The sequence below is a fragment of the Lynx rufus genome, unplaced genomic scaffold (assembly GCF_022079265.1).
Source record: "Lynx rufus isolate CCGP_SWC_20201006 ecotype Redwood Valley unplaced genomic scaffold, mLynRuf1.p SCAF_12, whole genome shotgun sequence".
In the NCBI taxonomy this organism is placed as follows: Eukaryota; Metazoa; Chordata; class Mammalia; order Carnivora; family Felidae; genus Lynx; species Lynx rufus.
Window position 1 is genome coordinate 27,974,269 of NW_025814826.1, and position 19,509 is coordinate 27,993,777.

Consider the following 19,509-nt stretch of genomic DNA (forward strand, 5'->3'; position numbering starts at 1 on the left):
CTGCTCATGCTCTGTCTCTCTCTGTCTCTCAAAAATGAATAAATGTTAAAAAAAACCTTAAAAACAAAAAGAGTATCATAGGCATATCTCATGCAGGGATAAACAACATATGTTTATGGAGATTTAATAAGACAACATTAAATTAGTATGAAATATATACTACTCTCTAAAATTTTCTGAGGGACAATTTAATATTAAAAGCTTTAAAAATATGCACAGCTTTGGCTTTTCAGAAATTCTACTTCTAGGGGATCCTGGATGGCTCAGTCGGTTAAGCATCCAACTCTTGGTTTCCATGCAGGTCGTGATCTTATGGTTTCATGAGATCAAGCCCTCCATCGGGCTCTGGAATTCTCTCTCTTCTTCTCTTTCTCTACCCCTCCTCTGCTCATGCTGTCTCTCTCTCAAAAATAAATAAATTAATTAAATAAAAAAAGAAAAAGAAAAAGAAATTCTACTTTTAGAGATCTATCCCAAAGCTAACGTGCACACAAATGTTGGTCATTTGTAGCATTTAATATTTAATATTAATTTTTAATTTATAAAATATTTATATTTTAATTTAATATTTAAAAATATATATATATATAAATAAAAACTGAGAAAATATAAATAGCTGATGATAAAAAGTTGGTTCTTTAGGTTATGACAAACCCACCCACAGAACCATGTGCAGTCCTACATGATTGTACCATAAATGCAGAAAAGTATCTAATGACATGAGACAATCTTTGTAATGTATGAAGCAATGAGAAGCAGGTTACAAACAGTTTGTGCAGTAAGACCGTACCTTAGTCTGTTTGGGCTGCGATAGCAAAATGCCATTAACTGGCTGGCTAAAGTAACAAATATTTATTTCTCACAGTTCTGGTAGCTGGGAAGTCCAAGAGTCAGGCACCACGAGATCCAGTGTCTGATGAGGACTTGCATCCTTGGTCACAGACAGCTGTCTTCGTGCTGTGCCTTCACATGGCAGAAATCTGAGAAGCCTCTCTGGGGTTTCTTTCATAAGAGCACTAGTCCCTTGGAGCCCTTGTGACCTAAGTGCCTCCCAAAGGACCCACCTCCTTGTACCATCACACTAAGAATTAGATTGAAACCTATGAATTTGGGGGGAACACAAACAGGTTGTAATTCTGCAAAAGAAGTTACCCACTTAATATACAATTTTATATACATAGAAAGGACTTCAGAAAGATTGCCCTTAAATTTAGAGATTATGAGGAATTACATAATAACAGTATCCTATTGAACAATGTTCTCTGTGCCAGGCAGTCTTCTAAATGTGCATGCACTATGTAATTTAATACAATACTTTTTAAATGTTTATTTATTTTTGAAAGAGAGAGAGGGCGTGCACGAGTGGGAGGAGGAGGGGAGAGAGAGGGAGACAGAAAATCTGAAGCAGGCTCTGAACCGACAGCAGAGAACTGGGCGCAGGGCTGGAACTCACAAACCGTGAGATCATGTCCTGGGCCAAAGTCGGACGCTTAACTGACTGAACCACCCAGGTGCCCTAATTTAATGTAATCCTTAAAACAACCAGGAAGATAGGCAGTTGTCCCACTTAGAAGATAAATTGAGGTACACAGAAATTCAGATGTCTGCTCAAACTAACAGTGGTAAACACGGGGTGGCACCTTAGCAGTCTTTGCAGAGAATACATTTTTAATTATGTTATAGTAACATCCCAATTTTTATTCATTTGGGTTTTATACCTTTGTCCAAATATTCCAGAGTAAATATGCATTATTTTATAACCAGGAAAATTATCTAATTCTCTAATAAATCTTATTTTAAAAATTATATTAGATACTATATATTATTATATATATTAGTTATATTAATTATATAACTAATTATAATTAGTTATATAATTAATATATAAATATATAAATAATAATTAAATAAATATATAAATAAATATATAATTAATTATATATAAATTTATATATAATAATATAAATTATATTAGATACTATATAAATATTAGATAAAAGAGAAAAGCTCCTAAGTAGTATAGGATAATATTTCTATTTTAAGAAATAGATGTTCTGAAACCAAACCAATGGATTGGAGTTTCCTTAAATTTTCTTTTGAGTTATAATAAAACCACATCACTGCTGAAATAACAAATGACAGCATTTCTGCCTTACTCATCACCTTTTTATTTATTTTTTATATAGATGATCAACCCCTCCAAGAAACATGATGTTTCAGTAATAGGACTGTGTCTGTGCTTGGGTTTCACTCTTTTCCCTTTATTTCTCCTTTGCAAAGAAGCCCAAACACCTCATACAGACACATGACAACTTGTTCTCCTTATAAACAAGGAGAGAACAGAGCACAGAAAACAGCACCGTTGTAGAATTAAACTTATCGTCTTTCTTTCAAAAAGAATTGGTCACAATTTGCTTTGTTGGAGCAATCTGTCCCTTGTTGCAGATTTATATTGCTCTGTGGGACTGAGTTAGAAAAACATTATTATTATTAGCAGTAGTAATACTTGGCAGCCAGTCAGCACATTTCATCAAAGACTCCAAGAGCTTAGCCATCAATCAAACTTGCCTTGGTGTGCTCCTGGGAGGAGGTGATATTATTTCTGTTTGGAACAGAGGTTAAGTGACTTGCCCAAGGCCTTGAAGCTAGTGAGATTCAGAGCTGGGAATTAAACCCTGGAGACTTGACACCCAGCATCCCACTCTCCTTCCTAGAGCACATTCCCTCTGCCTGTCTGAAAGATGTAGGGATAAAGAAAGCATCTAACAGAAAAATGTCCTGCTCCCCAGCATGTGTTCTTATGCTCAAGCTCTTCTGGCATTAAATTAGAAAAGCACAAGTAATTTCCTTCAGAATGTGAGCTGGTACTTTTCAATTCTGACACTTGTTACATTCATTCCTTCATCGAATATTTGTTTAGTGCTACCATGTGTTAGTAACAATTCCGTTCTTGCAAGTAACAATTCCATTCATGACCCACAGGGAGTTTTCAGTCTAATGGAAATAAAGACTAATAAACAGACCATTGTGATACTGAGCTATGTTGCTTACTGTTTGCAACTGTGCCATGGTGCACATTTAAGATCTAGATTCTTTAGCCATACGTTGTAGATTTTAATGATGCAACATCTGTATCACAGCAGTCTAAAGCCATATACTATATATATATGTGTGTGTGTGTGTGCATAGTATATGTATAGTGTGTGTCTATCTATATAAATATATATAATTTGGTGCTTTAATTTTAAATAAAGTATAAATAGGGGATAATCACTCTATATCATTTTTTAGAAGTTGAGAGGATAGTTACTAAGAAAAATTAGACTTAGAACATGACTCCTGAGGGACAAAGTTATTTTTTGTTGTTTCCTTTTGCTGTAATAAAAAATAACTATTAGATCTAAAAATCTGTTGTTGGATTTTAGTTCAATACTGTTTCTCAGAAGAAATAATAGTGTGTGGTGGTTGAAATGTTCTGTGTCCTCATTGGGGGGATGGTTTCATAGGTGTATACATTGTCAAAATTCATCAAATCAAAATTCATCAAATCAAAATTCATTCCACATAAAATGTTCAATGCATTGTATTAGATATGAAATTTATCTTAATGCTTATTTACTTATTTTTTTAAAGCTTATTTATTTACTTTGAAAGAGAGAGAGAGAGAGAGAGACCTCTGAAGGGGCAGAGAGAGAGGGAGAGAGAGAGATTCCCAAGAAGGCTCCATACCATCAGCACAGAGCCCGACGCAGGGCTTGAACTCACGAACTGTGAGATCATGACCTGAGCCAAAATCAAGAATCGGTCGCTTAACTGACTGAGCCACTCAGGCGCCCCCATCTTAAAGTATGTTGAAAAAAATCTTTCATAAATGTAGCACACAGGAAATATAAATTTTTAAAAATTAATTACTGAATCTAATTTCTTTTATTTTTATTTTTTATTAAATGTTTAATTAATATTATTTTAATTATATTAATTATATTATATATTAATTATATTATATATTATATTATATATTATATTATTAATATAATTAATTATATTATAAAATATAATTATATTATAAAATATAAAAATATTATAATTATATAATATAATTAATATTAATATTAATATTAACAATATTAAATTAATAAAAAAATTTAATTCCAGTACAGTTAACATACAGTGTTATATTAGTTTCAGGTGATTCAACAATTCCATATAACACCCAGTGCTCATCACAAGTACACTCCTTAATTCCTATCACCTATTTCACCCATCTGGCCCCCATCTCCCCTTTGGTAACGATCAGTTTGTTCTTTATAGTTAAGAGTCTGTTTCTCGGTTTGTCTCTCTTTTTCTTTGTTTTGTTTCTTAAATGCCACACGAGTGAAACCATATGGTATTTGTCTTTCTCTGACTGACTTATTTCACTTAGCATTATACTCTCTAGCTCCATCCATGTTGCTGCAAATGGCAAGGTTTCATTCTTTTTTTATGGCTGAATAATATTCCATTGGAATACCACATTGACTTTATGCTTTTTGCCATAGGATGAATTTAAGAGTTAATATAATTGAAGATTGACTCTTGTCCTCTGTCTGTTCCTGATCTCAAAGAGGGAAGGAGGTATGGGCTAAAGTTATATCTTTTTAATATCTTCTTTTGTATGTGGGTATGAAAGATAGGGAAAACCTCTCATGATGACATATGGAACTTCTCAGTTCATTGTATTGGCTTACATTATAATTTTCACTATCTTTATTCTTCTATTTTCTTTTCTGACAGATGAACCCCAAACTATTTTTATTAACCTTTCTTTTATGTAACTGATTGTTTTACATGATTGCATTTTATACACCCCACTGATTGTTTATTGTGTTTTTTTTTTAAGGTTTTTACTATGCTCTCTTTTATCACTCTGGAATAAAATTAATCTTAGTCATTTTAGGGTTTCTTTATTCCTTGGTGTTGTGAATACTAAATTCTGGGAAGCTTCTTTACATCACTGTCAAAACATGGAGAAGGGTAATTGCTGGCACCCACTGAGATGCCCTCATTCTTGGTAACTTGTTTGTTCTTGTTGCATTGTCCTTTGAAAAAAAAAGCTTATTTTTTATTTTGAGAGAGAGAGAGAGAGAACATGTGTGCCTGAGCAGGGAAGTAGCAGAGAGAGGGAGAGAGAGAATCCCAATTAGGCTCTGCATTGTCAGCACAGAGCCTGATATGGGCTCGATCCCACAAACCATGGGATCATGACCTGAGCTGAAACCAAGAGTTGGATATTTAACCAACTGAGCCACCCAGGCACCACTGTCCTTGATTTTTGACTGCAAGATCCCTTCAGCTCTTTTACCCAGCTGAAGCCCCTAACTCTTTCCCTGGTGTGGGGAACTCAGCAGGACTACCTTTAGACTTTACTGCCTCCAAGATATTCTTTGGCCACATTGGGAGTATTATATACTGTTCTTATATAATGCTAAGCATCCGGTAAACTATGTGAGGCTACTTTGAGTGCATAGGCTTAGACTTATGCCACAAATTAAATCCCTGTAGTAGCTAGATGGGTATAGAGGTAGCTGAGGTAGGTGGATAGTGGGGACCTGGAGATCAACTTGTCCTGTTAGAAACGGAGGCTGTTTTGGGTTCTAATGGAATGCTTCTATGCACAAATGTGGACTGATGTCCACAGATTTTCTGAGTTTTCAAGAAAGTGGCCATAAGGTTTTAATGTGAAACTTCCCAGCAGGAGGCAACATCTAGCCTGTGGACAGCCATAATCGTTTTCTATTGCTGTCAGAAGAAGTTATCTCAAACTCAGTGGCATAAAACAGTACGAATATATTATCTCACAATTCAGCAGGTGAGAAGTCTGCCATAGATTTCACTAGGCTAAACTCAATGTGTTGACAGACTATGCACCTTTCTGAAGATTCTCAGGGTGATTCTGTTTCCTTGCTTTTTCCAGCTTCTCATGATCACCCACATACATTGGCTCATGGCCCCCTTTCTCTTTCTTCAAAGCCAGCAGTGTCATACCTCTCTGGCCCCTTCTCTATTGTCACGGCTCTCTCTGACTACAGTTGGGAAAGGCTTCCCATGTTTAAATTTTTTTTTAATGTTTATTTATTTTTGAGAGAGACAGAGACAGAATGCAAGTGGGTTAGGGGCAGAGAGAGGGGGAGACACAGAATTGGAAGCAGACTCCAGGCTCTGAGCTGTCAGCACAGAGCCCAACGCGGGGCTCGAACTCACGAGCTGTGAGATCATGACCTGAGCCGAAGTAGGACACTCAACCAACTGAGCCACCCAGGCGCCCCAAGGCTTCCCATGTTTAAAGATTCATGTGATTAGATTGGACACATGTGGATTATCCAGGATAATCTCCCCAACTCGAGGCCCTTAACTTTAATTAAAATTAAATTTCCTTTTGCCATGTAAATTAACATATTGCCAGATTCCAAGGATTAGGATTGTGGCCTTAGTGGGATGGGGGGAGGGGGTGTCATTATTCTGCCCACCACAGGTGTCAATTGTGACCTCTGACCTAACTATTCTATAAAGTCTTCTCTACCTTTGGATTCTTTACACTCCTTAGAAAAAGGCTATTGGTCTCTTATGCTTTCTAGTTTTCCTGGCCTTACCAAGCTGCTGTCACTCCTGCTCCAATGAAGTTTTGTGTGGAGCAGCTGGGAAGGCTCAGGCTCCCCAGTCTTGAACCTGTAGGTGCCCATTGTTTTCTTGTTGACCCTCTCCCATATGGGGAGGGGGGGCGGTGGTCTTGGGAGAGGGCAGAAGTCTTACTCTGGCTTCATCTGAGTGCTCTAAATCCCTCGTGAACTCAGGGCTAGGCTTTTGAAAGCTCATTTCAAAGTCACAATTTGTTTTGCCTGCAGGCTATGGATGTTATAGGGCAGCAAGGTTTGGCTGCCCTGATGAAAAGATCATCAAGCAACAGAAAATACTAAGGGGACGAATTAGTTAAAATTTGAATATTTTGTAAAGAATTTTATTTGCCTGTATTTTCTTTAAGTGTGAGATTTGTGCATGTGCGTTCATTAATAAGTAGACAACACTTAACTTTTGAAGATGAGATTAAAAAAAACAAGTAGCGGGGCGCCTGGGTGGCGCAGTCGGTTAAGCGTCCGACTTCAGCCAGGTCACGATCTCGCGGTCCGGGAGTTCGAGCCCCGCGTCAGGCTCTGGGCTGATGGCTCGGAGCCTGGAGCCTGTTTCTGATTCTGTGTCTCCCTCTCTCTCTGCCCCTCCCCCGTTCATGCTCTGTCTCTCTCTGTCCCAAAAATAAATAAACGTTGAAAAAAAAAATTAAAAAAAAAAAAAAAAAACAAGTAGCAAATAGGTGCCTTGACATTCCTTTGTTTTAATTGTAAAAGACGTAGTTTATATACAATTTTCTGTTCTGCTTGAATAAAATAATTATCACAAGTCAATAATAATATGTGAAGTTTATTTTCCCATAATTTATGCTATTATGTAAGCTTAAAGTCTCATAGAAAATAATAAATTCATCACCTTAATTCCTTAGAACAGGATAATTTTAAATAAATGAATATTATTTTCTTATTTCCTTTTAATATTGGAAGCTCTATTTGCAATACTTTCCAATTCCAATTTGCTGAAAGTCAATATTATTACTAACATTACCTTTAGGATAGTTAGTGATTACAGGACAAGATTCAATATTTTATTTCAACTGCAGTTACTTATGAGTGTGTGAAAAAAAGCATTCGACCTCATTAATAATTAAAAGAGGCAAATTAGAACAAGGGCATATCATTATTCACTTGTTTGATAAAGAGTTTTCAGAAGATAATAAAATCTCAAATGTCAATTGTGTAAAATATTAGAAAATTATTTATTTTGGATGTCATTATGACAATAAATATTATAAAAGTTTCAAAATGTATGTATTGTTTGAGGGTCAAGTCGGTCCCCAAACACATAACAGCTCAAACACCATGGAGCTTCATTTCTCTTACATGATACCTTGTTGGGTCAGTGATCATGTGAATAGTGCCCTTCTCTACAGAGTTGTGCAATACTCAGGCTAACAGAAGCCCTGCCAACTTTAAAATACACGGCTTCCAACCTTATCATAAGGGTTATTGTCACTCCAAACAACTGAAAAGGAAAAATGAATGCAGAAGTATGCACAAGAGGTTTATATTGGGCATTATTGCTCTGACAATCATGCACTGAAACTCATCCTCATGATCACATACAAGTGCAACACAGGCAGGGAAGTGTAGCCTGGCTGTGTCCAAGACGAGAAGGAGAAGATGGATATTGATGAGCATGTCAAATTCTCTGCTACATTATGTATAATGATGTTCGATCCAGGATTTTTACATTTAGCCTAAGAAAACATAAAGTTTGTACTCAAAGATTGAATTATAAAGTTACTTATTAAAGCAATGTTTATAATGGTGAACAATCGGGTACTATTTAAAGATTCAGTAATAAATAGTGCACTGATTAAAAATACATGATGGCATATATATCATCAGAGAGAAAGAATGGAATATTGTCCAAGAACAACTAGAGCATCAAACAGTGCTATATTTAACTATTCATAAAGAAAGCTATGTGTGGTATATCATTAATTTTAAGAACCAGATTATGAATAGTATATAGAGTTTGAGCTAGTTTTCATAACAACATACACTGATGGGTGAAAAGCATCCTGGAATAATATTCACCAAGGCTATTGTAGTAGTTGCCTCTAGGGTTGCGGGACAATAGGTGCTTTTATTTCCTTTGCTTTGCATATTTTCTCCTCCTCCTCCTCCTCCTCCTCCTCCTCCTCCTCCTTCTCCTTCTTCTTTCTTCTTTCTTCTCCTTTTCTTCCTCCTTCTTCTTTCTCCTTCTCCTTGTTCTTCCTCTTCTTCTTCTTTTTATTTCTTTAAAATTACCCTATATTTTGTGGTCTTTTAGATTAAAAATTAAAGTCAGCTCTGCTGTAAAAAATATCTAGGCACATCTGGCAATACAAAAGTGATCTCTTTTTATGCATTATTTTCATCATTACTTTCATTTGTTTTGCATAGGTTACAAAGATGACTTAACCTGAGAATTGTATCCACAGATGGATTACCTGTTCCAAGCCGCTCTGCATGTGAACACTGCCTTGAACTACCTGGGCAACACTTGTGCATGACAGGGGCTACATTGCCACGATTTTCTTCTTGCCACAGTGGCTTAAAATACTTCAAAACTGTTCTTTTGACTTAGGTTAACTTGTTCATATGATCAAAAGCAGAGTGTGTCTTCTGTGAGGAGCTGAAATGATTAGAAATCTCTTAGATTATGGACGGCATACCCCTCCTTGTTTTCCAGTGCAATATTGTGCAACATAGCATGTGAAGAAACAAGGACACACCAGGAAGGCTGCTTACCGGGGAAGAATGAGACACCTCGCTGTGACCTTCCCTGTGCTTCTAGGGATTTGCAAGCTTTTGTAAGTGTAGAATATAACTAATTTCACAGTAAATTCTCAATTAAATGTTTGTTGGTTTATTATTGAAGTGTCCCAGCCTTTAATTTTCATTACCAGCGTGGTCGTTTGTCCAGAAGTCTCATTTGGTAAATCAGAGGAGAGTCCTTATTTAATGTTTTCAATTACTTCCTCGGAAAAACTGCTCTAGAGCACAAATATATATTTATAACTGAAAACATTAGCAATTTAAAAATCATAAGCCTTGGATAGCAATAGCTTAAATAGCCATTGAGGATCTATTAACATTAAATCATTATCCTATCTGCAAAGAACAATTCCCTGCTAAGTTATAAAGATCAGCAAATGGGGCTTTGGTGGAGTGATGTTCTATAGTAAATCTCCCTGAGGCTTTATGCGGCCTCCAGGCTGCACTCTGCACAAGGGCTCAGGGCTAAGGGGCTGTATCAGGGCAGAGATCCAGACTTTCTTCACTTTGCCAAGCTGTGCATCCTTGTGTGACGCTGTGTCTGTCTAAGCCCTTGAAGGAGAACCATCCTTAGTTAGCACAGAGGCTCTTTATTTTTTGCTGTCCTGGGTGTTACGTAAGTGTGAAGCTGCAATACACCTTACCAAGCTCTTTTCACAGTTAGAATCAAAAGACTTTTCAGCACAGCACTGAAGATTAGGATTAACATGAACCACTTAGTGACTTGACCAGGGTGTTCATTCATTCAGTCATTCATTCAGTCATTCATTCATTCACCCATCCATCCACTTATCCATCTATTCATTCAACACATATGGACTAGTTTCTTATTATATGCCAGTCATTATACTAAACTCAAGAGATGCAAAAGTGAACACATTGACCCTACCTTTGAGGAATTTACAATTTTCAATTTACAGTCATTTTTCAAATGATAATTCACAGGTAATAGAAGTATGGACAAAGCATGTTCGTGAGAAATTACTTGCTTCACAATGTCTAGATGACAGGTCAAGTTCTCTGGGGTCAAGCACCGGGCATTGTCCTAACCGAGTTCTGAGGTTTTTGGAGCACAATTGTGAGTAAGAAAACTCCCAGGTTTAAACAGTCTGTAAATGATGTCCCTGGGCCCTTTGTAACCCTTTACCCCCAACATGCTCACCTCTGTTTTATTTAGCTTGAAACTCAGCCAGTCAGCTTTCATGTGAGTCCTTAGCTCAGCCAGGCACTGAGTAAGCTCTAAAGCTGCACTGTCAGAATAGATGAAAAGAAGATGTAATGCAGAGTATCACTAGTGTTGTGATGATATTCCAATATTGGCATGAAAAGACCATAAATATTTTTAATCAGAATTCATAAATTCCTTGTGTCCAGCCTGATTTTTACAGGAATACCCAAAGAAATTTGGTAGAACTATCTAACAGAATCAGTGGAAGAAGATGGATTGATCTTGGCTGGAAAGAGTTGAAATAAAAACTATGAGCTAACATAGGTCATGTATTTCTGGGCATTTTTTTTTGTGTAGGTATATATGATTCTATAAAACTGAATTTGATGAACTCTTTTTAAAGTGACTTCTAAAGAATGATATGCTTTCTTGTACAAAATAGAAAGTATCCTCTTTTTTCTCCCTTAGACATGAGTATAAGAAGTAAAACAGAATGCTGAAATATTCTAGTTAAAATTCACGATGTCAGAGATTCAGCCTCATCGCTATTATGCTAGAGCAGCATGGTACCTGAGAACAATGGAACTGGAATGAACTCTTCCAGGCACGATCTGCTTTTTTGAGCATGGCACTATTCTTAGCGCTAATTTCCCTGATTGACAGCAGTATCGGCAGTGGGGAGGAGTTTACGGGTATCATTAATGACAAACAGTGAAAGCTTTTAGGTATTTTCTCTTTGTAAGAAACATTATGCCTTTCAAATTAATAAGGTTTGAGGACCTTTCCTAAGATGAGATTCATAGAACTTAAAATGGAAATCTAACATGCATCATCACGCCAGCTATGATCTGTTACTTCATCTATGATCGGTTACTCAGACAAAGCTCTCCTTGATATTGGTGGCACTGGGTCTGAATCAAACACTGCACTCAATCCGATGCTTAGCAAATGAGATTGTTGTTACAAATAGACAGAAATGATATACTGAAATTCCAGGAGATTACATTAATGTTACCATAAATGGAAAATCAAATTGTCATTGTCCTAGAGGAGTAGAGAAGAAAAAAAAAAAACTATTTATACCAGACACATCATAAAATTAAGTTACTTCACAGAAAATATGAATTACTTGAGTCCCAAGAGGAAACCATTAAATCTAGGCATTTGCAAAGACAGTTTTGACTATAACAGAAACTAAATGAACTCAGGATCTGGTTGGACCATCACACAAAAGTAGAGCTGCTAAATAGACCTCTGTAATGACGGAGCAGCCCATTTCGGAGATGTCTAGGACTTTTCACTGCAGAAAATTTGGTGACAAAGGGAAAGAATAAGGGATGGAAGAGGAGGTTCCAGGAACACCTGTGCTAGGGTCCATTTCCCACTGCCTAAGTCCAGTCCTGACTACTTCTGCCATTTGAGAAGGCTCAAAGCCCAAGACTTTGACAAGGAAATAGACTGAAAAATTAAACCTACATGTAAACTATTCACAGGTTTGCTAGCCTGGAGAAATAGGACGGGAAACAAACAGCAGCAGCAGCAAGTTCAAAAGTGGCTGTAAGTCTCAAGCAGGAAGTCTAAGGCTCACATGAGGCATAGTATACTACGATCACCTTTAGAACTAAGAAGTTATACACACATGTACAGAGAGACAAAGAAAGAGAGAATGGCTTTCACTAGTTCTTTCAGCTTGTTGAAGAAAAATTGTAGCAGAGAATTGACACCCATGGAAAGGCCTATTACTGAGGAAAAGCTTTATTGATATTCTCTGGTTTGTTATTGTAAGTGTTTAAACCATTAGCAGCTTTGCTGAAGTAAAGAGGGTTGTGTTCCAAACAGACAAATGGGGTCTGAGTAAAACTCTTTCTTTAGTCTCAGGCAGATCCCTCAGAATTGACAAAGGTCAATTTCACTTTCTACATAGCTCATTGGAAAACTATCCAACCTCCCTCAATGGAATTCCTAATAGCTAGGGATACTCATGCCATTTTCAGGGGTCATCTGATACTGGGGGGAAAAGCAAGTGTCTGTTCACTTCCAAGAGTGGTCTGGCAATGCTTTAGGTGTTAGTCTTAACCCTAGCAGCAGTGTCTTATTGTCACTGGGCATTTTGCACTCTATATTTTCGTGTGTTTGCAGAGGCAAGTTTCAAAATGGTATAGCATTTCCCTACTGAGTTATTATCAAATGTTGGAAGTTCTTTCTACATGTAAATATATTCTGAGATTCAGCTGAGCCAGTTACTTTTTGTCTATACTTTCACTCATTGAACAAAATTTTGAGAAAAATTCTATGGTGGACAGTGTGTTTAATAAGGGATTAGAAAGAAACTCTATTGCCCAATCTTCAAGGATGTAACAATCTAGCAGAAGAAGCAGATAAAGAAATAAACATCACCATGTAATGTGATCAGAGCTATAAAGGGTCACATGAAGTATTACCAGAGTACCAAGGGTGGGAGTAACAGCCTTGATCTGAGGAAGTTGGAGGAAAATGCACAGGGGAAGCGGCATTGACACTTGAAGTGTCAGCTGCACTGACATTTGAAGAATGAAGTGGATGGAGTTGACTCTACGGGAGCAATGTGAAAGATGCTCTTATATGAGGTTAAAGGAAGAGCAAGGTCCCAGGAGAATGAAAACACAGTGTGTTTACAATAATTAGAGATTTTAAATGTGTGAAATGGAGAGTGATAAAGAAGAGGTTGAAAAAGTAGGTTGGGTCCTGAGCTTAAATGAGCTTTAAAAAAAATTATCTTATCTTACCTTATCTATCTATCTATCTATCTATCTATCTATCTATCTATCTATCAGAGACAAAGATTGCATGCATGTGCATGTGTGAGCAGGGGAGAGGCACAGGGAAAGCGAGAGAGAAAATCCCAAGCAGGCTCCATGCTGTCAGCGCAGAGCCCAATGCAGGGCTTGATTCCATGAAATGTGAGATCATGACCTGAGCCAAAATCAAGAGTTGGACACTTAACTGACTGAGCCACCCTGGCACCTCTTAAATGCTCTTTGAATGTAATTCTAATGCAGGGTCTCAACCTATTAGCTCATTGTGGAATCAACTGAGTGATTCACCTTCCCCAGACTTTCTCTCGCAGTTATATTATTTCCTCCAAAACATAATTTTTGTACCTTTCTTCTGTATCATCTATCAACATATATACATGCACCAATATTTACTCTCTTTAAATAAAAATATTTTCTTAATGCTTGGGTTTTCCCTACTTATCCCTCTGAGTTACTGTCTATATTTGTCCATAGTTAAACTTACACTTACAGATATTTATAAAAAATACTTCTTTTTAAAATATTTTCATCTTTACCAGCTATGATGATTAATTTTATGTGTCAATTTGACTAAGCCACAGGGTGTCAAAATATTTGGTCAAACATTATTCTTTGTGTGTACATGAGGTTTCTGGATGGGATTAACATTTGAGTGGCTAGACTGTCTAAAGCAGAGTGCCTTGCATAAGGTGGGTGGGCCTCATCTAGTCAGTTGAAGGCCTGGATAGAACAAAAAACCTGACCGTCCTGTAAGTAAGAAAAAATTCCTCTTGCTTGACTGCCTTTGAGCAGGGAAATCAGCTTTTCCCTGCCTTCAAATTCTAACAGAAACATCAGTTCTTCCAGGGTCTCAAGTCATCTGGCCATTAGGCTAGAACTACATCGTAGGCTCCCAGGTCTCCAGCTTACATACTCACCCTAAATATCTTGGGAATTATCAACCTCCATAATTGTGTGAACCAATTCCTATTGGTTCTGTTTCTCTGTACAACCCTGACCAATACACAAGCTAATACTCTCTGAGCCTCTGTTTCTTCATCTTTATAATGGAGATGACAGGCGCCTGGGTGGCTCAGTTGGTTGAACATCTGACTCTTGATTTTGGCTCAGGTCATGATATCAGAGTTTGTGAGTTTCAGCTCCGCATTGAGCTCTATGTTCATTGTGTGGAGGCTGCTTCAGATTCCCTCTTTCTCCCTCTCTCTCTCCTTCTCCCCTGCTTGCATTCTCTCTCTCTGTCTCTCTCTCTCTCAAAAATAAACAAACCTAAAAAAATAATGGAGATACTATTTTCTACCATTGGGTTTATTATAAGAAAAGTTACTACTATGTCTATATGAGTAATATATGTATTTATAGTACTAAGAGTCTGATGAAAATAAACATCACATAATTGTAAGCTTCTGTTATTCTTTGTATGTTCTGCCTACGTTACTATTTGGGCTTCTTTGTTCACACTCCATTACATTATATTACACACCTCTCATGGTATCTCTCACATCTTTTTGGATCATCTTTCCTTTTCCAGTTATTTCAAGGCAAACAATTTAGCACATGTACAACACAGCAGCACTTTGCCTTACCTGTACCAGGTATTGTTCCCCATTTATTAGCTTTATGGGGGTATAATGGACATACAATAAACCGAATATGTTTAAAGCACACACTTTGATAATTTTGACACACGAATACATGTGTAAAAGCACAAATACAGTCAAAATAATGAATGTAGCCATCACTCCCCAAAATTCCCTCACACCCCATCAATGACCTCCTCCCACATCTCCCTGCCACATGCTACCCTAGGCAACAATCGATCCTCTTTATATCACTACGGATTAACTGATATTTTTTAGAATTTTATATGAGTGAAATCATAAAATATGTAATGCTTGTGTCTTTTTTTTTTTAATTTTTTTAATGTTTATTTATTTTTGAGACAGAGAGAGACAGAGCATGAACAGGGGAGGGTCAGAGAGAGAGGGAGACACAGAATCGGAAGCAGGCTCCAGGCTCTGAGCTGTCAACACAGAGCCCGACGCGGGGCTCGAACTCACGGACCGTGAGATCATGACCTGAGCTGAAGTCGGACGCTTAACCGACTGAGACACCCAGGCGCCCCAATGCTTGTGTCTTTCTACTTTCCCTGGGCATACTGTTTTTGGGGTTCTTCTGTATTGTTGCAGGTATCAATACTACATTGTTTTTTATTGCTGAGTAGTATTTCATTGAATGGATATTGACAATTTGTTTATCCTTTTATCTACTAATGAGCACTTGGATTCTTTCTAGTTTGGGGTCATTAAAGCTTCTAGGAATATTCATGTATATGTCTCTTATGGAAATTTGCTTTTATTTCTTTTGGATAAATAACCTTGGAGTGAAATGGCTGTCTCATCATATGGTAGGTAAAGGATTAACATTTAAAGAACCTGCCAGACTGTTTTTGACCAGGAAGAAATGGGAGTTCTAGTTGCTCCTCATACCTGCCAACATTTGGTATGGTGAGCCACTTGAATTTTAGGCAGGCCAGTTGGTGTGTAGTGGCAGTCCACTAAGATTTTAATTTTTACTTCCCTAGTTAACAATAATGTTGAGCACCTTGCCATGTGCTTATTTGTCGTCCACGTAATTTATTTAATGGTGAATAGGTTCAAATCTTTCCCCATTTTCTAATTGTGTCTCGTTATTTTCTTTTTTTTAATCAATTATTTTTTTTTTAATTTACATCCAAGTTAGTTAACATATAGTGCAATAATGATTTCAGGAGTAGAGTTCAGTGATTCATCCCCTATAACACCCACTGCTCATCCCAATATGTGTCCTTCTTAATGCCCTTGCCCACTTAGCCCATCCCCCCACCCCAAATCCCTCTAATAACCCTCTGTTTGTTCTCTATATTTAAGAGTCTCTTGGGGCACCTGGGTGGCTCAGTTGGTTAAGAATCCGACTTCAGCTCAGGTCATGATCTCACACTCCGTGAGTTCGAGCCCCACGTCAGGCTCTGCGCTGACAGCTCGGAGCCTGAAGCCTACTTCAGATTCTGTGTCTCCCTCTCTCTGACCCTCCCCTGTTTATGCTCTTTCTCTGTCCCAAAAATAAATAAACTTTAAAAAAAAATTTAAGTCTCTTATAGTTTGTCCCCTTCTTGTTTTTATATTATTTTTGATTCCCTTCCCTTATGTTCAACTGTTTTGTATCTTAAATTCTACATATGAGTAAATTCATATGATATTTCTCTGACTAATCTTGCTTAGCATAATACACATTCTAATTCCATCCACATTGTTGTAAATGGCAAGATTTCTTTCTTTTTTTTGTTTTGATAGTTAAGTAATATTGAATTGTATGTTTATACCACATCTTCTTTATCCATTCATCCGTCGATGGACATTTGGGCTTTTTCCATAATTTGGGTATTGTCAATAGCACTGCTATAAATATTGGGGTGCATGGGTCCCTTTGAAACAGCACTCCTGTAATCTTTGGATACATACCTAGTAGTGCAATTTCTGGGTCATAGGGTAGTTTTAATTTTAACTTTTTGAGGAACCTCCAAAGTGTTTTCCAGAGTGACTGCACCAGTTTGCATTTCCCCATGCAGTGCAAAAGGGCTCCTCTTTCTCTGCATCCTCGCCAATATCTGTTGTTGCCTGAGTTGTTAGTTTTAGTCATTCTGACTATGAGGTGGTATTTCATTGTGGTTTTGATTTGTATTTCCCTGAAAATGAGTGATGTTGAGCATTTCTTTGTGTGTCTGTTAGCCATCGGGATGTCTTCTTTGGAAAGTGTCTTTTCATGTATTTTGCCCATATCTTCTCTGGATTATTTATCTTTTGGGTGTTGAGTTTGATAAATTCTTTTTAAAAAAATTTTTTTTCAACGTTTATTTATTTTTGGGACAGAGAGAGACAGAGCATGAACGGGGGAGGGGCAGAGAGAGAGGGAGACACAGAATCGGAAACAGGCTCCAGGCTCTGAGCCATCAGCCCAGAGCCCGACGCGGGGCTCGAACTCACGGACCGCGAGATCGTGACCTGGCTGAAGTCGGACACTTAACCGACTGCGCCACCCAGGCGCCCCAAGTTTGATAAATTCTTTATAGATTTTGGTTACTAACACTTTATCTGATATGTCATTTGCAAATATCTTCTCCCATTCTGTTGGTTGCCTTTTAGTTTTGCTCATCGTTCCCTTCACCTTGCAGAAGATTTTATCTTGATGAGGTCCAAATAGTTCATGTTTGCTTTCTGTTTCCCTTGCCTCCGTATACATATCAAGTAAGAAGTTCCTGCAGCTGAGGACAAAGAGGTTTTTGCCTGCTATTTCCTCTAGGATTTTGATGGCTTCCTGTCTTATGTTTAGGTCTTTCATCCATTTTTGAGTTTAATTTTGTGTATGTGTAAGAAAATAGCCCAGATTCATTCTTCTGCATGTCATTGTCCAATTTTCCCAACAATATTTGCTGAAGAGACTGTCTTTATTCCACTGGATATTCTTTCCTGCTTTGTCAAAGATCAGTTGGCCATACGCTTGTGGGTCCATTTCTGGGTTCTCTGTTCTATTCCATTGATCTATGTGTCTCTTCTTGTCTCAGTTCCAAACTGCCTTGATAATTACAGCTTTTTAATTCAGCTTGAACTCCGGAATTGTGATGCCTCCAGCTTCGGTTTTCTTTCTTTCTTTTTTTTTTTTTTTTCAACGTTTAGTTATTTTTGGGGCAGAGAGAGACAGAGCATGAACGGGGGAGGGGCAGAGAGAGAGGGAGACACAGAATCGGAAACAGGCTCCAGGCTCTGAGCCATCAGCCCAGAGCCTGACGCGGGGCTCGAACTCACCGACCGCGAGATCGTGACCTGGCTGAAGTCGGACGCTTAACCGACTGCGCCACCCAGGTGCCCCATCGGTTTTCTTTTTCTGGATTACTTTCGCTATTTGGGGTCTTTTCTGGTTCCATACAAATTTTGGGATTGTTTTTTCTAGTTCTATGAAGAATGCTGGTGTTATCTTGATAGGGATTGTATTGAATATGTAGATTGCTTTGCGTAGTATCAACATTTTAACCATATTTTTTCTCTCAATCCATGAGCATGGAATATTTTTTGATTTTTTTTTTGTCTTCTTCTATTTCTTTCATAAGTTTTCTATAGTTTTCAGTGTATAGATTTTTCAACTCTTTGGTTAGGTTTATTCCTAGGTAGTTTATGGCATTTTGTGTAATTATAAATGGGAGTTATTCCTTGATTTCTCTTTCTGCTGCTTCATTATCAGTGTAGAGAAACCGATTTATGTACATTGATTTTATATACTGCGACTTTGGTGAATTCACTGATCAGTTCTAGCAGTATTTTGATGGAATCTGTTCAGTTTTCCACGTAGAGTTTCATGTCATCTGTGGAGAGTGAAAGTTTGCCTTCCTCTTTGACAATTTGGATGTCTTTTATTTCTTTGTATTATCTGATTGCTGAGGCTAGGACTTCCAATACTATGTTGAATAACAGTGGTGAGAATGGACATCCTTGTCATATTACTGACCTTAGGGGGAAAGCTCTCAGTTTTTCCCCATTGGATTTAGTATATGGCTTTAATGATCTTGAGGTATGATCCTTCTATCCCTACTTTCTTGAGGGTTTTTATCTAGAATGAATGCTGTATTTTGTCAAATGTTTCCTCTGCATCTATTGAGAGGATCATGTTGTTCCTAGTCTATCTTTTATTACTGTGATGTATCACTTTGATTTGCAGCTATTGAACCAGTCCTGCATTCCACGATTAAAACTCACTTGATTGTGGGGAATAATTCTTTTAATGTATTGTTGGATCCAGTTTGCTAGTATCTTGTTGAGAATTTTTGCATCCATGTTCATCAGGGAAATTGGTCTGTAGTTCTCCTTTTTAGTGGGGTCTTTGTCTGGTTTTGGAAACAAGGTAATGCTGGCTTCGTAGAATGAGTATGGAAGTTTTCCTTCCAGTTCAAAAGAATAGGCGACAACTCTTCTTTAAATGTTTGGTAGAATCCCCCTGGAAAGCCTTCTGGCTCTGGACTCTTGTTTGTCGGGGTATTTTTCATTACTAATATAATCTCTTTACTGGTTATAGGTTTGTTCAATTTTCTATT